The sequence below is a fragment of the Nicotiana tabacum genome, chromosome 4 (genome assembly GCF_000715075.1).
Source record: "Nicotiana tabacum cultivar K326 chromosome 4, ASM71507v2, whole genome shotgun sequence".
Taxonomy (NCBI): Eukaryota; Viridiplantae; Streptophyta; class Magnoliopsida; order Solanales; family Solanaceae; genus Nicotiana; species Nicotiana tabacum.
The window spans coordinates 67,351,174-67,372,585 of record NC_134083.1 but is presented as its reverse complement, the minus strand read 5'-3'; positions in this window follow the sequence as shown (position 1 = coordinate 67,372,585).

Here is a 21,412-nt window from a genome sequence, read left to right as displayed (position 1 = left end):
ACTTCCCGGATTCGACTCCGAATGCGCATTTCTCCGGGTTCAACTTCATATTATATTTTTTCAATATGTTGAAGGTTTCCTGCAAATGTTCCAAATGGTCCTCTGCTCGCAAGGACTTAACTAACATGTCGTCAATGTAAACCTCCATTAATTTTCCTATTTTTTCTTCGAACATCCGGTTTATAGGCATTGATAAGTGGCACCGACATTTTTTAGTCCTAACGGCATTACGTTATAACAATAGGTGCCAAATTTAGTGATAAAGGAAGTTTTTTCTTGATCGCCCGGGTCCATCCGGATTTGGTTGTAACCAGAATAGGCATCGATAAAGCTGAGTATCTCATTCCCGGCCGTTGTGTAGATCATGCGATCGATGTTAGGTAAAGGAAAAGAGTCCTTGGGCACGCCTTGTTCAAGTCTTTGTAATCTATACACATTCTTAATTTATTTCCCTTTTAGGCACTACTACTACGTTAGCCAACCAATCCGGGGTACTTAACTTCCCGAATGGAACCTATTCTAAGGAGTTTGGATACCTCGTCTTTAATGAATACATGCTTGACTTCGGACCGAGGCCTTCTCTTCTGTTTAACCGGGTGGAACTTCGGATCCAAGCTTAGCTTATGAGTGGTTATTTCTGGCGGGATCCCTGTCATGTCTAGATGGGACAAAGCGAAACAATCTACGTTATCTATAAGGAATTTAATGAGTTTTTTCCTAAGCTCGGGAGTTAACCCCGTGCACAGGTATACCTTTCGATCGGGCAGGTGTTCGATCAATATGACTTGCTCTAGCTCCTCGACCGTTGATTTGGTGGCGTCGGAATTGTCAGGGGTGATGAACAAACTAGGAACTCAGTAATCATTATTCGCATGCTTCTTGCTTCTCCGGTTCGGTCAGGGCCAGTGTCGGTGATTTCTATTTAGATTCTTCCTTCCTAACCGGCTCCGGGTTCTTTGATGTCGAGAGTGCGGACATCGGGATCACCTCATCGATAGCAAACATTTCTTTTGTGGACGGCTGCTCTCCGTAAATCGTCTTGATTCCTCCCGGTGTGGGGAACTTCAGTGCATGGTGTAGTGTCGAGAGTATTGCCCTCATATTATGAATCCATGGCCTTCCGAATAGAGCATTATATCTCATATCCCCTTCAATCACATAGAACTTCATTTCTTGAATGGTCCCGGCGGTGTTCACACGCAGGGTTATTTTCCCTTTAGTAGTTTCGCATGCCATGTTGAATCCGTTTAGAACTCAGACTGTAGGCACGATTTGGTCTTGTAGACCCAGCTGCTCTACGACCCTCGATTTGATGATATTGGCCGATCTACCTGGATCAATTAACACACGTTTAACTGAAGATTTATTTATGAGTACAGATATTACCAGTGCATTATTATGCGGTTGTATGATGCCTTCAACGTCCTCATCGTTGAAAGAGATGGTCCCCTCCGGTATGTAATCTCGGGTTCGTTTTTCCCTTGTACTAGACACCTTAGTACGCTTTAGCATTGCCCCCTGAGGGACGTTGACTCTACCAATGATCATGTTAATGACGTGTTGAGGTTCCTCTTGCTCGGTCTGTTTGTTGGAGTCCCTATTCCTGAAGTGATTTTTGGCCCGATCACTCAGAAATTCCCGGAGGTGCCCGTTATTGAATAACCAGGCCACTTCTTCTCTTAGTTGTCGGCAGTCTTCGGTCCTGTGGACGTGAGTGCCATGATACTTACATATCAGGTTGGGGTATCTTTGGGCAGGATCAGGTTGCAATGTCTGAGGCCACTTTTTATCTTTGATGCGTCCGATGGCAGATACGATGCCCGCGACATCAACACTGAAGTTGTATTCTGATATTCTGATAATCTCGGTGAAAACCGTTTTTATTCATGAGTCCTCGACTATTGTGGCCTCGATCGCTCATTTTTTCATTCTTCGCAGTGTTACGTCCGGATCTGCTACCCCTTCGATCTCCGCTATATGGTTGATACCGATCTCTGTTTGGTCTTGATTCATGATCGACGACTCTTTTAGACCTTTCATAAGTTCTGATGGGATAAACGGACCCGGAGGGGGCCCCGAGTTGATCATCCTCGACTCTAATTTTTTATTGGTACCTGTTATAGACGTCAGCTGATCACACCCAACTCTAGTCCTAAAAAGGATAAGCGGTCGCTGCAAATATAATCCGGTCTAAAAGTCCGAAGTCGAATCCCACAGAGAACTAAGGTTTAGCTACAACTGTTTACTATCACTGAGAAGACAAGCTCGAACAATTCCTAAGTTATAAATATTAAGATTCTTATATCTAATTAACTAATAAATTAAACTAGTAGATTAACAACTAAAGATAATAAGGGTTGAAGAATAGATTAAGGAGGTCTAAAGTTATGATTTCCCCAATTGTCGGAATCCTTCCCGCTATGTCTTTTATAATTTCGCCTAAGTATTCTCTACCGATCGTGAGTACTTCAGGTGTCGTAATTCTCTCTCGAGCAACTACCACAATTTACTAGACATATTCTCTCGAACTATGCTAGCTGGCACTAACCCACCGCTCACTACGATCACACCAAAGTTTCGTTATCTCTAATCCCGCCTTTAAATCCTCCGTATTGATCTCTCACATACGTTAGGAGTGATGTTGTTCAACGACTACCTAAATGTGTACTCTCTCTCGAGTAATATACACACTGAATAGGCACAGTTAATTGATGGCCATTCAATCAACAACAACAAAGACGTGATTGAACAAGTAGAGAAATCCAACGGCTCAATTATATAAAAACATAATAAGAATTTATCCTACAAAAGGTTCCATAAAAACCCTAGACAACAAATTAGCTATTCATAATAGTATGCAAAAGTACAATACTAGAATTCATAACCAATAATAGAAATAGGAAATAGAAAGTGAAAAACTCGTAGAAGAATTTTCCGCCTTGCTCCTAGCGTGTTCTTGCCTCCTTATGTCGAATCCCCTCTCCAAAAACGTCTTCTATAGGTCGAATTTTGTCTAAAAATGTCCTCCCCTTCTCTTAGACATGTTTAGGGAGTATTTATAGGCTAGGATTGAAGTCCTTAAGTCCAAATCCGGGTTAGAGACTTTTAACCCACGACTTTTAATTACCGGGATATAGACCTCGCGAAGCCAGGCTTATAGCGCAGTCAACCTGGATATAGACCTCGCGAAGCCTAGTTTGTAGCGCAGTCAAGCTGGCTATAGACCTCGCGAAGCCTGGTCTGTAGCATGGTTTGGGTACTTGGTATTTTTGTGCTCTTTTCTTGTATTTTCATCCTCATTTTGCGCAACCTTCACTCGTCTTTGTCTTCCGATGCTCCTACACATAAAATAACATAATTTAGCTCAAACGTCGCACAATTAACCACTAAACTAACAACATGTAAGGCGAGTAATGTACTAAAAGTATAGCATTTTGGCCTAACATCATCAGCCCTAGTTACCACCGCTCTATAAAATTATGTTTCAGTTGTTGTGAAGCCAAGGAGCTTTGGGGGTTGAGTCCTTGAGTGAACGCCTGAACGGCATAATCATCCGCAGCCGATGGCAGGTCCATTCGTTCCATTTGAAACCTTGACACGAATTTCCTGAGCATTTCGTTATCTCTTTGTTTCACTTTGAAAAGGTCCGATTTTCTGGTCTCAACCTTGATGGCCCTGGCGTGAGCTTTTATGAAGGCATTTGCAAGAATAGAAAATGAATCAATGGAATTAAAGGGTAAGTTGTGATACCATATCATTGCTCCTTTCGACAGGGTTTCTCCTAACGTTTTCAGCAAAACCTACTCGATTCCATCATCTTTTAAGTCGTTTCCCTTGATGGCATACGTGTAGGAGGTCACGTGTTCATTTGGATATGTGGTTCCGTTATACTTTGAAATTTTGGGCATACGGAACTTCTTCGGGATTGGTTTCGGTGCCACGCTCAGAGGGAAAGGTTTTTGGACAAATTTCTTGGATCCAGGCCTTTTAATATCAGAGGTGCTCCTGGGATTTGATCAACTCTAGAGTTATAGGTCTCCATTTTTTTGTCGTTCGCTTCGATCTTCTTTTCCCCCGATTCCACCCGCTTTCTCAGTTCCTCAAGCATCTTTATTATTTCGGGGTTGGTCCCGGGTTCAACTTCACCCGGACTTTTCGTGGTTTGTTAATTTCTTCGGGTATTTTCCCGGGATGGTTCGGGCTCAACTCTGCTGGGGGGGCAGCTTTAGTTTGGTAACTGGGCTATCACTTCCTGTTGAGCTTGTAACATTTCAAAGATCCCCTTCAAATTGATCCCATTGCCTTCACCGTCGTGCGTACCCCGAGCTATTGATCGGGCTCCTCCGCGAACGCTGTTCTCAGGGTCGGTAGGCAAGTTTGCGTTGATGGCCACATGTGAGTTAGCATTGATTGGGTCTGCAACCGGAACTCTGTTGGGGTCAACAAGGGGCACCTCGTTGCTGGGCACTATATTGTTGTTCTCACCATGGTGGTTAGACTCATCATCAACGTTTAAGTGAGCAGATTGAGAGTTTGACATTCTTAAATTGACCTGAAATTAAAATATCAAAGAACAAGCGTAAAACAAAGTGCGTTATGGAAATTTGTATGAAATTATCACTATTATCCTCAGCCCCACGGTGGACGCCAAACTGTTTACCCTTAAAAATGGATAACAATTGAATTTATATGCGGTTTTAAGAATATGTGGATTAATTCAATATAAGTGATCAATGACGTTAGATTAAGCAAATAAAAGACGTAATAAATGGCCAAACCAATGATAAGAGTGAGCCCGAGCTCAGTTAACGGCTTAACGAGGAACCTGCCTTCGGTTCCGAACTTGCACTTATGAAGAACTTATGAACAAAAACAAGAACTTTGAATAACTTTTAGAAACAAAGAGAACATAAGTATATTGCCTTGGTATACGTGTTACAATGTGTCTAATGAATAATAAGCTTCCCCTTTATATAGTATGAGAGTTTTACCCTAAGTACAATTCTAAGAAAGGCAAAATATCTTCTTTTTCGCTAATCACTGATTTTCTGCCGATACGGGCCGAAATTCACGCCGTGATATTCGGTTGGGCACGGACATCACGGCCCTTTGTTAGTCATGAGCGGTTGTTTGGTAATGCTCTCCGAAGTCTTGGGACACGAACCGGACCCGGAGGACGTGGTCCCGATGGCTCCGAGGGCAGGTGTTTTGCTCGAGCCTTGATACGAGAGGCTCCTTGCTCTGGTTCCGATTCTTTACATTCATGTCCCTGCTCCGTTTGCCTCCCGAAAAATCGGAGTGCTCACAAGGCTCGATTTTACCCGTATAAAACCTGCTATTTATCAGAAAAGGATTTTACTGCCATTGACCATGGCCAAGAGGGAATAATTCACATCAAGGGGTTTTTAAAGAGGAATATCCAATAGCGTTTGCTGTACTTATTGCCTGCTGAATTGAATAATTAAGTACGTCTTAATACTTATCAATAGGGAGGCCAAAGCGACAGGTACATCTTCTTCCAATTATGCGGTCTATGTAAACTTCAATGTTACAAATTACGTAAAAGAAAATTAAACTAAAACCCAAAGAAGAAAAAGAAGTAAACATAATTAAGTACTTAGGTGTGATCCCTAAAAAAGATATTATTAATGTTATTTGTCGAGTTAAACAATTTATCCTTTTCTTTTAAAAATTTATTTAACTATGAAAATTAGTACTTAAATTTAATTATTTTTCTAAATGTATAAGTTATATTTCAAAAATAAGAAATCAATGTAAAAACTTACTATATATTTGTGTATATTACAATAAAAATATATCTATGCAGTATATGTATTAATGGATGGAACCGAGTCAGGTCTCTGCCTCCATTTTTGTAATTAACGATTGAGTTTCGTTTTAATTAATTAAAAGAAAGAACAGGAGTCCGTAGTGTTCAGCCTCCCATTGTACAGGAATTCAGGAAAAGCATCAGGTGCATACTTAGAACCATGTTAAATTTTCTAGCATTAAACCCTGTATTTTCTAAAAACAAGTAGCAAAACTATTAAATCTTGTCGTCCAATTAGAAACGTGTAATTATTTTAGTCAGTTCCTAACCCAAATGAAAATACTAAATCAGCACATGGTATGTGCGCGTGGAGTATTTCTATATATTTGCTACGTAAGATGTTCCAACTACATCTATTTATATATGTCACCATTATGTATATGGCTCTAAAACTTTTTGTTCTTCGCAAATACATGTGCGATGTGTTTAATTTTTATCCAACTGCTTCTTTCTTGTGCTATTTTTGTGAAATATAATTATTATTGGTCCTTCCTATTCGACAGGTACCTAATTTAATTAAAGATTAAAAATTTCTTTCTTTTTTTATTTTTTGTCACTACCTCAATATATACGTACATACATGTTTATTCATTTTTAATTATGAACATTAATTGTTAGTATGTTACTAGTGCATCTGCGAGAGATCATTAGGGTTTCATAATTTGACATCGACTTAGGAAGTTGGATAATTTTAGATAGTAGTCTAAAATCAGGTTAGAATCCGGGGAGGAGGAGGGACCATTGACATCTAAATTAATTGATCTAAGACAAATAAACTTTATATACGATTATCTATTCTGAAATTGGAGTTATAGTCAAGTGTTTTTTTTTCTTAGTATGATTACAATTTTACCTGTTAGGAGTAGGGTTCAATTATATATCAACAAAAGATCAAACGTTTTCTCGTCGTTTCCCTTCTCCTTCACCCCATTCACGGGCGTTCACAAGAAGTAAAAAGGAGGATAAAGAAATTAAAGCGACAACAAAAGGAAAAGAAGAAATATCATACTAGTACAAGTAAAGCTCATAAGTCCCACCCCATTGAACATCTTAGTTGATCTTTTAAAATCAACATTGCCCTCATTTCTCAACTCTAATTTCTACGGGGCAAGTTACACATTTGGTGGATCGGCAAGGGGGTTAGAAATTAAACACCACCCTAATAAATATTATGTTTTTCCATTTGAGGTCAAAAGTTAAAGACTACCCCCAAAAATATCATATTTCGGGTCAAGCCTGCACAGTTTTTTCCAAAAGACTGCATACCATTAACTTAGAAGATCCTTATACCTTATATGTAGGTTCTCAGTATTTTCAGCTACCAATATGGGACAACGTTCGCACGGTACTAATTTGGGCTTTTCCATTCATCTCCATTCTCTCCAATTTCCTTCAATTAATTTTTCTTTCAAAAATATTCAAAAGATTTCACTACAGCATTAAGTATTGTAACTAAAAGTTAGTTACAAACTTTAGATGATCTGTGGCTAAGGACTAATACATATTGCTACGAATTGTTTTTGTGTTGCAGCTATATTGGTAAACTTTTTTGCCACGAAATATATACTTAGCAATCAAAATTCTTTTATCACGACAAATAAACTATATAGCAATCTTTATATTGTAGCATCATGATGTTCTACTGTGGCAAAAAATTTAATTTATTTGCCATGAAAATTTAACTTTTGTGTCTAATGGCTTAATTAGTACTAGCTTTACTAATATCTCCTTAATATACTTATATGACCAATTTTATAAGATAATGAAACTCTCAATAATCTTAAAACGGATAGTAAAGCTCCAAACACTTAAGAATACAACTCAATCTTTTGCCCTAGAAGTTTCTTTTAACAAAGGCTTAGCTCATCAAGGAACAATCGTGTAGTCCTACATTATCATTTTATGGAAGAATTATAGGAAAGGAACCCACAGATATATTAACATGAGCAATAATAGGTGTAGGAAATTACAATAGAACTCACGTCGATGAAAGCGGAATATCGGTTAAAAAATTCGTAATCACCTGAAACCACCTAGGAAAAGGATCAAAATTAATTTCACAAAAAATGATTAAAAACATTTCCTGAATCATATTTCAGAAGCTTCAACCATAAAGAAATAAATTGTTACTGATATACCAATCTAATAATGAAAATCTCCTTCCAATTGTTTCTTTTCCCAATTAACTAAGAAGAAGAATAAAGATGCTCTAGCATAAGTGACAAATAAATTTTGATGTACACATTGAAAATTATAAAAAGGAAAATAAGTAACAAAGAAATATATATATATATATATATATATATATATATATATATATATATATATACGTGTATATAACGTGGTTAGTGACAAAAAGTGAGATTTAAAAAAGATAGAAACATACCTTCTCTAGTGGATGACGAAGGATTTGGGAAATGGGAGAAGGTGTGGCGGCTGGAGAGATAAAACAAAGGTTAGGGGCTAGGTTTTGGGGATCTAATTCTTCTTTTATATCCCTATTTTTTACTCCTATTTTTTTTAAACTTTTTATGTACAAATATTATATATAAATGTAGATAAATATTTAATTTACATTATACATAGTAGAATAAATTAATATTTTCGTGAATAAAGTTTTATTATTATTCAAATAGAATATAATTAGTAATCATTATAATTAGATACAAGATCATAGTTGTTTAAATGTGATAAATTAGATTAAAAAAATTAATTCAATAATATACTTCGTGATTTACTAATCTCGTAGAACGCAATGTTATAATTACTTTGACATAGCCAAAAAGATGGTAATACTTTATTTAATAAAGGACCAAACCATTATAACTATATTTATTGTCTAGTTAAATATATATAATTAGTTATACAATGAGCTTATAGTTATTTAAATTCTATATAATTAATTATTTACACATTAATTAGACATAATTAAATTGTTACTTTAATTATAATTGGAACTTATAGTTATAGATAATACTTATTTAATAAGACTTATAGTATAATTATTTTTGTTATGGACTTCAATATCAACCATATTAAATTCTTAATTCTTAGAGTAACTAGATATTAGAATTATTTTCTTAAATTACATAACTAGAAAAATATATTTTTAAAAAAACTAATATGATTAGTTTCTATATTGTTAGCAAAGAGATTTTGGTTAAATGTCAGCATGGAAAGTAGTGACCGATTTTATTTTTGTAAAAATTTCATAACTATTTTAAATATTTTTTTATTTTTATTTTAGTGATCCTATATCTATCATTATTCTGCGGTTATAAAATTTCATCTGTCACTAAAATTAGGTTTTTTCTCTTCTGTTTATAGTGTTAGTGTGTTTTTTATGTGTATTTAGGACCTTTGGTCATTTGTCAAAATTAAATGCATCAAAATTACCACAAAGTTCTTAATATACAAGTAATTATATTGAAAATGAGTGAAAGTATATAAAATTACTCTAAATATTTATTTTAAATAATTAAGGGCCGCACATATATAAAAATCTCTTCAAACTATTAAAGTCTTCACTATATGAGTACTTATTTTTTTTTAAGAAGTGCTTAGACATACAAAATTATTTTAAAAACTTATTTAAAAATAATATAGTTTCAAACATACATAAATTTCTCGACAACAATAAAATTTTAAAATTTACATAAACAATTATATAGTTAGTAATAAAAAAGAACAACAAAATATATGAAGTATGAGCTTGATAAGCTCAAGAAGTCAATTGATAAGCTTTGAGGCCATAAGTTACTATGCAAATGATCTATTGTTGAAGATTATTCTTTGTACCTTAATCTTTGTTATTTGAGAATTATTTTACTTAACTTATATACAATTACTATTTTTTTAAAAATATTTTATGTGTAATCTAACTTTTATATTTAAAATTCATTTTTCATAAAATTTTTCTTTTTTGGACAAACTCTTGTAATGATTCTTTTAATCAAAGAAAAAACATTTATTTAACTATGAGTTTTTGTTACGACTAATTTATTGTGGTTCAAAATAATACTATTTTTATTTGTTGTTATCCGAAATGTTATCGAGAATGCTAGAAAAAGATGAGACGTTACCCGAAGTCTGGAGGAGGTCTGTTATTTGATTTAGGGGTGTAAATGGACCGGGTTGGTTAGATTTTTATCAAAATCAAACCAAACCAACTATATCGGTTTGGATTGGTTCGGTTTTATCGGGTTTTTCGGATTTTTTGTTCATTAAATATTATTTCAATCTTACTTTTTTAAATATTTGATAAGTAAATATATATTTAGTAAAACTATAAAAAATTGACAAATATATTATCGATTAAAATATTCTTATGGGAGAATTCTATTAGTAACGCATAGCAGTTATTTTTTTAGCCGTCTGACAATTTTCCGTTGATGTACACTTTCAGTTTAACCGGATTTAGTAATTAAACATAAAAATCAATAAGATACCTAAATATTAATAATCACTTCACATTCGAAAAAGATATAAGAATTTAATAGATCTTAATATATGATATAAATATAGAAGAACAAAGAGATAGTCGTATTTCAATAACACTTGATAAGAAAGTGATCATACAACCCATTATTTAAGGTCAATAAATATGGAGCACTTCATATTCTATTACAATTTATATCCCGCAAGAGAATTTCAAATATTTCTAGATATTTTTTAAAGAAAATTTTATATAAAATCTTAAAAATATATATAAAAATTATATATTTCTATGCCGGGTGATTCAGATTTTTTTACTCAATACCAAATCAAGTCGGATTTTTTAATTGGTTTGATTTGATTTTTCGATTTGGTGTGATTTTTCGGTTCAATTTGTACACCCCTAATTTGATTGATAGGTCAAGTCGTTTTAACCTACATGGGCATAAGTCGAAGATCAAACTCGACACGAGGTTTAGAGGCAAACGTGATCCTTAGAAAATATAAAAAATAATAATAATTTCCTTAAGATTGTTATTAATTCTGTATTGCTGTAATAAACAATTAAACTTTCTGGAAAAACAAAACAGAAAGTTAGTAATACTTGTTTAAGAAAATAGATTTTGAAAAACAAAAAAAATAGTATAGGAATAAATCGAGCCCACTGAATACACAGTGTGTCCTTAAGGAAATTATTCCCCTCAAGTACCCGAGGTGCTGGAATATATCCTCCCAGGATAGAACGATTTAACTCACCAGTGTATTGGTACCAAAACTCTGATGAACTGCGAACCACTCAATGGTCGTAAAACATACTGGAAAAATATTGTGCAGAAGAAGAAGAAGAAGAAGAAGAAGAAGAAGAAGAAGAAGCTCAGAAAATTTCGTAAGTAAAGATTCTGGGATTAAAACTCTATTTATAGAGTTGCTGGCATTGTTTCTGAAAAGGTTTGCAACCTTTCAAAAATAACCATGGCTGTTGGAAAAGGGCTGTTTGAAATATTGTGGGAAAAATATATTTAAAATAATCCGAAAAAGAAAACGGGTCTGACCGAACCAGGTCATGGGTTATTCCGGATTGAATTTTTCGTTAATTATTTAATTAATTAATTAAATAATTGAAAGGAATTTTGTCCAAAAAGATTAATCAATCAATCGATCCAAATCCGAAGCCGAAGCCGAAGCCGAAGCCGAAGCCGAGCCGAGCGAGCGAGCGACGACGACGGCGCGAGGCTTGCCTTTTTTTTAACTCTTTAAGAGCTAGAAGAAGAGCAATTATATATATACCCATCAAAAGCCTTTTCTTTCTCCGATATGGGACAATGTCCCTTTTCCAAGGGAAACTCAAATATTTCATTTTCCCTCCATTTCTCATTCACCTTCTTTAAGCTACACAAGCTTAAAATCCCAACAATCCCCCACATGAATGGGGAATGGCTATAAAATAAAGGAATGCACGGACGCATGTGTGTTTTACATGCAAGAATTAACTGCATTTGGATAAGTAGGTTTCCCTTTGAACTTTTCGTAGTGAACTTATATCGGATATACTCGGTCAATCGGTAGATTTAATATCTTTGAACCGTCGAGCTTTGTTGTATACCTAGACAACATAAGTCACACAATCAATCCTTAACCATCTATGGTTCTCACGGTTGTGTTTGTTTCAGCCATGAACACCGCCTAGTTTCATGAGTGCTTAGAGAATGGGCCTTTACTTTCATTCCCCTTGAAGCGGCTTATACTTCACACTCACATAGGTGATTTCTAAACGTGTAATCCTATAGACACACTATCTGGTCATATCCTGCCAGACTTAGCAAATCATTAAAAAAACCTTTAAGCTTTGTTGACTCATCAAAAAGCCTTAATGCTTTACCTCGATTTCTGAACATTGTCTTCATCACGAGAATGGGTTGAGTTATTTGACAATGTTGAACCGTCATTCATAACTTTGTTTGATCTCTTTGAACCTAGATCGTGGGATCTCCAGTCTGCTAGGTAGAGTTATCGTCATGATGACTTGTCCTAGACCTTAACCCCATTCCCTTTGATAATCTTTCAACTGCCTCTCTAGATAGGCCTTTTTTAAGTGGATCCGACACGTTATCTCTTGACTTTATGTAGTCAATTGTGATTATACCACTAGAGAGTAGTTGTCTAACGGTATTGTGTCTCCGTCGTATATGACGAGATTTTCCGTTATACATAACACTCCCTGCCCTGCCTATTGCCGCTTGACTATCACAATGTATACAAATAGGTGCCAAAGGTTTGGGCCAAAATGAAATATCTTTCAAGAAATTTCGGAGTCATTCAGCTTCTTCACCGGCCTTATCTAAAGCTATGAATTCAGATTTCATTGTAGAACGGGCGATGCATGTTTGTTTGGATGATTTCCAAGACACTGCTCCACCCCCAATTGTGAAAACATATCCACTCGTGGATTTAACTTCAGATGATCCAGTGATCCAATTTGCATCACTATATCCCTCGATCACGGAGGGATATTTGTTATAATGCAAAGCGTAATTTTGGGTATGTTTGAGATACCCCAAAACCCGTTTCATTGCCATCCAATGTATGTGATTGGGATTACTTGTAAACCGACTCAGTTTACTAATAGCACATGCTATATCTGGTCGTGTACAATTCATGATATACATCAAACTTCCCAATACTCTTGCATAATCCAATTGTGAGTCACTTTCATCTTCATTCTTTTGAAGTACATAACTCACGTCAATTGGAGTCTTGGCAATTTTGAAATCCAAATACTTGAACTTGTCAAGTACCTTTTCAATGTAGTGAGACTGTGATAATGCTAGACCTTGTGGAGTCTTGTGAATTCTGATTCCTAAGATCACATCAGCAACTCCTAAGTCTTTCATATCGAATTTGGTAGCCAACATGCGCTTAGTAGCATTTATATCTGCCATGTTTTTGCTCATTATCAACATGTCATCAACATATAAACAAACAATGACTTTATGACCTGGAGTGTTTTTAATGTAAATATATTTATCGCACTCGTTGATTTTAAACCCACTTGCCAACATTGTTTGGTCAAATTTGGCATGCCATTGTTTGGGTGCTTGTTTAAGTCCATAAAGTGACTTAACAAGTTTGCACACTTTCTTTTCTTTACCAGTTACCACAAAACCCTCAGATTGTTCTATGTAAATCTCTTCCTCTAATTCTCCATTTAAGAAAGCTATTTTAAAATCCATTTGATGGATTTCAAGACCATACACGACCGCTATTGCCACTAACATCCTAATAGATGTTATCCTCGTTACTGGCGAGTAAGTGTCAAAGTAATCAAGACCTTCCTTTTGTCTATAACCTTTGACAACAAGTCTTGCCTTATATTTGTCAATAGTACCATCAGCTTTCACTTTCCGTTTAAAGATCCATTTCGAACCTAAAGGCTTATTTCCTGGAGGAAGATCTACCAATTCCCATGTATGATGATCCAAAATTGATTGAATCTTACTATTGACTGCCTCTTTCCAAAACGCTGAATCAGAAGATGACATAGCTACTTTAAAAGTTTGAGGCTCATTTTCAAGCAATAATGTCACAAAATCTGGTCCAAAGGAAGTAGATGTTCTTTGACGTTTGCTATGCCTTGGATCTTCTATACTTGGAGTGTTTTCCTTTGGTTCTTCCCGATGTCGTTTAGGTCTTTCACTTAACGACTCATATTCAGTTTTATACGGATAGATGCTTTCAAAGAATTCAGCATTATCTGATTCCATTACCGTATTAATGTGAATTTCGAGATTATCAGATTTATGAACCAAAAACGGATATGCTTTACTGTTTGTAGTATATCCAATGAAAACGCAATCAACAATTTTTGGTCCGATTTTAACCCTTTTAGGTAAAGAAACTTGTACCTTTGCTAGACACCCCCACACTTTAAAATATTTCAAGTTGGGTTTTCTTCTTTTTTATTTTTCATATGGAGTAGATTGCATTTTGTTGTGGGGTACTCTGTTGAGTATTCGGTTAGCTGTAAGGATAGCTTCGCCCCACAAACTCTGCGATAATCCGGAACTTATTAATAAAAAAATTCATCATTTCCTTTAATGTCCGATTTTTCTTTTCCGCAATTCCATTGGATTGAGGTGTGTAAGGTGCAGTAGTTTGATGGATAATTCCATATTCCAAATATATTTCTGCAAATGGAAATTCATATTCTCCACCCCTATCACTTCTAATCATTTTGATCTTTTTATTCAGTTGATTCTCCACTTCATTCTTGTATTGCTTAAATGCTTCAATTACTTCATCCTTACTATTAAGCAAATAAACATAACAATATCGAGTGCAGTCGTCAATAAAAGTAATAAAATACTTTTTCCCACCTCGAGATGGTGTCGACTTCATATCACAAGTGTCAGTATGAATTAAGTCTAAATGATTTGAATTCCTTTCAATAGACTTATAAGGATGTTTTACAAACTTAGACTCAACACATATTTGACATTTTGATTTATTACATTCGAATTTAGGTAACACTTCTAAATTAATTAACTTTCGCAAGGTTTTATAATTGACATGTCCTAAACGAATATGCCATAAATCATTTGATTCCAATAAATAAGAAGAAGCTGCAATTTTATTCATACTGTCAACAACTATTACATTTAGTTTGAAGAGGCCCTCCGTGAGGTAGCCCTTTCCAACATACATTTCATTCTTGCTTACAACAACTTTATCAGAAACAAATACACATTTGAATCCGTTCTTAACAAGCAAAGAAGTAGAAACTAAATTCTTCCTAATAGTAGGAACATGAAGAACGTTGTTGAGCGTTAACACCTTGCCGGAAGTCATCTTCAGGAATATCTTCCCATAACCTTCAATCTTGGCTGTTGCAGTATTTCCCATGGAAAAGCTCTTCTTCGGGACCAGTAGTAGAGTAAGTCGCAAATGCTTCCTTGACAACACAAACATGTCGAGTGGCTCCAGAGTCAATCCACCACTCCTTCGGATTTCCAACTAGGTTGCATTCCGAAAGCATTGCACACAGATCATCAATGTCATAATTCTTCTCCACTATGTTGGCATGTCCCTTCTTCTTATACTTTTTCGGGAGACGGACAATCAGGGGCTTTGTGACCGGTTTTTCCACAATTGTAGCAGCTGCCCTTGAATTTCTTTTTGTTCTGCTCCTTAGTCTGTCCAGAAGACCTCTTTCTCTTCTTACTTTTTGGAGCAGTCTCCTCAACGATATTAGCTCCCATGATCGTTGAATTTCCACGAGATTTCTTCTCGGTTGTTTTATTGTCTTTCTCAATCTTGAGACGAATCACAAGATCTTCCAACTTCATTTCTTTGCGCTTGTGCTTAAGATAGTTCTTGAAATCTCTCCACGAAGGAGGCACTTTTTCAATCATTGCAGCCACTTGAAATGCTTCATTCACGACCATACCTTCAGCAATAAGGTCATGAAAAATAAGTTGAAGCTCCTGAATTTGGGTTCCAACAATTACTGTCTATCATTTTATAGTCTAGAAACTTGGCAACCACGAACTTCTTCAAGCATGCATCTTCAGTCTTGTACTTCTTCTCAAGTGCGTCCCATAATTCTTTCGAAGTATTCATCGCACTGTACACATTGTACAAGTCATCCTCTAAAGCGCTTAAGATATAGACTTTGCAAAGAAAATCTGCCTGCTTCCACGCCTCAACAATCATGAATTTCTCGTTGTCCGGCATGTTCGCAGCAGGCACTGGAGGTTCTTCACTAGTGAATTTCTGCATACTAAGTGTGGTAAGCCAGAAGAACACCCTTTGCTGCCATCCTTTGAAGTTGGCTCCGAAAAATTTCCCCGGTTTCTCTACCGGTGGAACAGCAGTCCTGGTTGATGAGGCTATCGTCGTTGTCGCAATAGTCGCAGAAGAATTTTCGTTATCAATTTCCATTTCTCACTGTAAACGACAGAAGAGTTCATTTAATGACAAAATCAGAACAGTACACAATACTGTTATTAACAAAAAAACAGTATGTATAATAAATAAAACCGAAGTTTTTATATACTGTTTTACAGAAAAATGATAAAGTTTTTATGTTCTTCAAATCTTCTTACTAATTTCAATACTCTGATGAAGTTTTTATATCTTCAAATCAGAATAGTAAAATTCAGAAAGAGTAGAAAACCACACAGGTTTTAATCTCCACAAACAAAATACATAATATAAAAAAAAAATTCTTAAGATTGTTATTATTCTGTACTGCTGTAATAAACAATTAAACTTTCTGGAAAAACAAAACAGAAAGTTAGTAATACTTGTTTAACGAAATAGATTCTGAAAAACAAAAAATAGTATAGGAATAAATCGAGCCCACCAAATACACAGTGTGTCCTTAAGGAAATTATTTCCCTCAAGTACCCGAGGTGCTGGAATATATCCTCCCAAGATAGAATGATTTAACTCACCAGTGTATTGGTACCAAAACTCTGATGAACTGCGAACCACTCAATGGTCGTAAAACACACTGAAAAAATATTGTGAAGAAGAAGAAGAAGAAGAAGCTCAGAAAATTTCGTAAGTAAAGATTCTGGGATTCAAACTCTATTTATAGAGTTGCTGGCATTGTTTCTGAAAAGGTTTATAACCTTTCAGAAACAGCCATGGTTGTTGGAAAATGGGTGTTTGAAATATTGCGGGAAAAATATATTTAAAATAATCCGGAAAAGAAAACGGGCCTGACCGAACCGGGTTGCGGGTTATTCCGGATTGAATTTTTCGTTAATTATTTAATTAATTAATAAAATAATTGAAAGGAATTTTGTTCAAAAAGATTAATCAATCAATCTTTGACCGAAGCCGAAGCCGAAGCCGAGCGAGCGAGGACGACGACGGCGCGAGGCTTGCCTTTTTCTTAACTCTTTAAGAGCTAGAAGAAGAACAATTATATATATACCTATCAAAAGCCTTTTCTTTCTTCGATATGGGACAATGTCCCTTTCCCAAGGGAAACTCAAATATTTCATTTTTCCTCCATTTCTCATTCACCTTCTTTAAGTTACACAAGCTTAAAATCCCAACACATCATTCACATGCATTGTTTCCTGAAACAAAGGCCGATGATAGAGTATTACTCCCTCCGGTTCACTTTAAGTGATTTTTTAATTTTTTTTTATGATCCACAATATTTGATTTTTTCAGATATCAAGAAGAAATTAATTTCTTTTTTCTAAAGTTGCCTTTGGAATAAAGAGCCTAGAGTAGTTTGTTATATTTTTAATGAGCAAATTAAGGTTAATATGGTCAATTTTATTGTTATTTAATGCTAAAATGTGAATTTCTTAATATGTGTGAAAAATGTCAAAAAATTACTTAAAGTGGACCAGAGGGAGTACTTTCTCTGTTTTGGTGGCGTGTTTGATTGAACATGAAATTTAAGAAAAAAAGAATAACTATTAAAACTTGTAATATAAAATAAATCATAAATATTTGTATAACTATAAATCATGTCAAATCATATCAACATAGCATACGCTTGTTATGTTGTTTTTTCACGTGAGATTTCTTTTAGTCAAACTTTCTAACTGATTGGTCAGTCACAAACTTCTTCTTTTTTTATTACAAAATTACCTTTTAAATAATCGGTGATGAAATATACATATTGGTGACAAGTTAAAATTGATCATGAAATGATTATGGAAGATCATCATGCTTATAATGATACTACGAGTATCTTGCGAAAGACAGAATAAATTTTAAGGAGTATCTCGTATTTGGTTCGTGTAGAAGTTAAATAATTTCCTTTTCACATTGAGTGTTTTCCTTTCATTCAGTTACAAACTGAACAAGAGTGAGAGGATATATAGTTGGTGGATGTGGAAGGGGGCAAAATGACTTTTGAGCCTAATCGATTAATTTTCTCTAGCATCCAAAGTTTAAAGAAAATAGCGGTTGTGTTTATGTTGGGTAATGCCAACATTCTGTCTATGGCGAGGTCCACAAGGGGCAGAGGACAGTAAACATTTGATCCTAACAGTTTAGGTATTTTGTTTTTCTTTCTTAACGATGTATTATAACTTTGCCCTCCTAACTCGATACGAGAATATAATTATACGACGAGGTTTGCAGCATATTAGTATCTCACTAAGGATGCAAACAAATAGTAAACGGATCAGTAGGAACTACTGAACTTATCTCTCCTTGTTTTGCACCACATCATGAATAGACTTTTATAATAAAATCAAATTAGGTTGGCTAATACATATTTAAACCAAGGTTGGCTAATACATAATTAAACCAAGAAGGGTAATTCAACCCGTTCATTATATTTATAATCTCACCGATGTTGGTCTATATTGTTTTATTATTAGCAATGGAACTAGTTCTGGTAAAGTCCATTTAAACTATCAAAATAATTTGACCCCAGCTAAATTATTTGTTCTTTTTAACTAAAATTAAAAGGAAATGTTATTTATGTATTCCCAGCATTTATTATTCACTAATCTGTGTTTTCAAGAGAATAAGATAAGAGTTCAGGTAAACAAAAACCAAAAAAATTTCGACCAATGAGATTTATTTTTCTGCACGTGGTATGTATAAAAAGATTCTGAACTAATATCAAAAATATTCAACCACTTCGATATATGATTTTGAGAAGAAGGGGCTTTAAAACATATGGAGTTTGATATGCATTTAAGGTTGATTATTTTCCAGGGCTGAATAACAAACTGTTTTGACATGAAAGTGTAACGATCTGGCCGGTCGTTTTGAGAGTTGTACCCTCGTTCTCCAATTTACTGCTCCTTTTGTGCTCTACAATTGTTATATGACTTACCGGGTTGGTCGGTTCGGGTTCGGAGAGATTTCGGAGTGAATTGAGACACTTAGTCTCTTAATTGAAAGTTTAAGTTGGAAAAGTTGACCGAATGTTGACTTATGTGTAAACGACCCCGGATCCGAGTTTTGAGAGTTCCGTTAGCTCCGTTGAGTGATTTTGGACTTAGGAGCATGTACGGATTATGATTTGGAGGTCTGTAGTTGAATTAGGCTTGAAATGGCTAAAGTTGAATTTTTGGAAAGTTTGACCGGTAGTGGACTTTTTGATATCGGTGTCGTATTCCGATTCCGGAAGTCGGAGTAGGCCCGCGGTATCATTTCTGACTTGTGTGCAAAATTTGGGGTCAATCGGACGTGATTTGATATATTAGGCGTCGGTTGTAGAAATTTGGAAATTCAAAGTTCATTAGGCTTGAATCTATGCGCGATTTGTGTTTTTGATGTTGTTTGAGGTGATTTGATGGTTCGACTAAGTTCGTATGATGTTTTAAGATTTATTGGTATGTTTGGTTGAGGTCCCGGGGGCCTCGGGTTGATTTCGGGTGGTTAACACACCAAGGTTTGAAGTGGAAGAGTTGCTGAAGATTTGCAACTGCCGGTGTAATCGCACCTGCGGATTGGGAACCGCAGGTGCGAGCCTGCAGAAGCGGGAAGGGAGCCGCAAAAGCGGGCCAAGAAGGAATTGGCAGAGGTCGCAGGTGCGAGGTCCTTTCCGCACCCGCGAGGCCGCAGATGCGGCGAAGAGGGCGCAGAAGCGGAGTGTGAAGGAGTTGAGGGGTGTAGGCCGTTTCCGCATAAGTGGATCATGGGCCGCAGAAGTGCCTCCGCAGATGCGAGACCTGGAGCGCAGGTGCGAGCCCAGGTGAGTTAAGTGACTTCCACATGTGCGGAGTTTTAACCGCAAAAGCGGGACCGCAGAAGCGGATTTTGGGACCGTAGGTGTCGTTTGACTGGGCAGAACATATAAATATAAGGGTTCGAGATTTTCTTCATTTTCAAACATTTTGAGCTCGGACTAAGGCGATTTTTGAGAGGATTCTTGAGGTAAGTCCTTTGTGCTTGTTTTTGATAAATAATCTTTTTATCCCCATTGATTTTTCCCCCTAATTTGGGTGTCTTGGAGGTGTAATTTGGGAGTTTGAGGCTACGGATTTGGAGAGTTGATTTTGGGGGTTTGAGTAGCAATTTGATGTAGGATTTTGATAAATTTGATATGGTTAGACTCGTGGTCGAATGGGCTTTCGGGTTTTGTAACTTTTGTTGGATTTTGAGACATGGGCCCGGGGGCCGGGTTTGAGCCGATTTCGGATTTTTGAGTTATAACTTCGTAACTCCTTATAGAATTGATTCCTTTAGCCCATATTAATTGTATTGTACTGCTTGTGGCTAGATTTGGGACGTTTGGAGGCCGATTTGAGAGGCAAAGGCATGTTGGAGTAGAGGTTTTGCTCGGATTGAGGTAAGTAATACTTCTAAACTTGGCCCCGAGGGTTCGAAATCCCAAATTATGTGTTATGTGATTGATATTGAGGTGACACATGTGCCAAGTGAAGAGTGTGCGGGCATGCACAGTGAGAATTGTGACCCGGTCGATTCCATGGCACTGTATAATGGTTCTATCTTGTTGATATTCGTGTTTTCATCATGTGATAAAATAATTGAGCTGCCACTCATGCTAGATATCATGTTTAGGCTTTATGCCGGTACTGTTGGGGCCCATGGTGGTCCTTTCTTGCTGTTGTATTACTGATTTCATTGATATTTCGTACTCAGTCATATTCATTCATTTCATATCATATCTCACTCTATGTTGTTATTTATTGATACATCATATCATTATTTTCGGGCTAGTATCATGACATTGTGAGCCCGTGAAAGAGAGACTGGAGAGATTGATGACTAAGTGAGGCCGAGGGCATGATTATGAGTGATATTTATGGGACCGGGCTTCACGCAGCAACAATTATATAGATTTATGATAGTGCTTGGGCAGAAGGAGCCCCTCCGGAGTCTGCACACGCCCCCAGTGAGCGCAGTTAATTATATAGAGGGATGGATCTTCCCTGGACATGGATCTTGTCCGAAGCATTATATACTTGGAGATGGATCTTCTCCACAGGCTAGATTGGCCCTACTCAGTACTAGGTGACTGATGGTCAATGATGTATATGTTCCGGGATGGATCTTCCCTGGGCCGTATGGGCCATATACAGTACTGAGTGATTGAGCATTTGAGAGTGTGAGCACATGAGGCTGTCAGCATGGTGTGTCACATACAGCATGTACATTGGCATGTAAAAGTAAAGGAGTTATATTCTTCATATCATT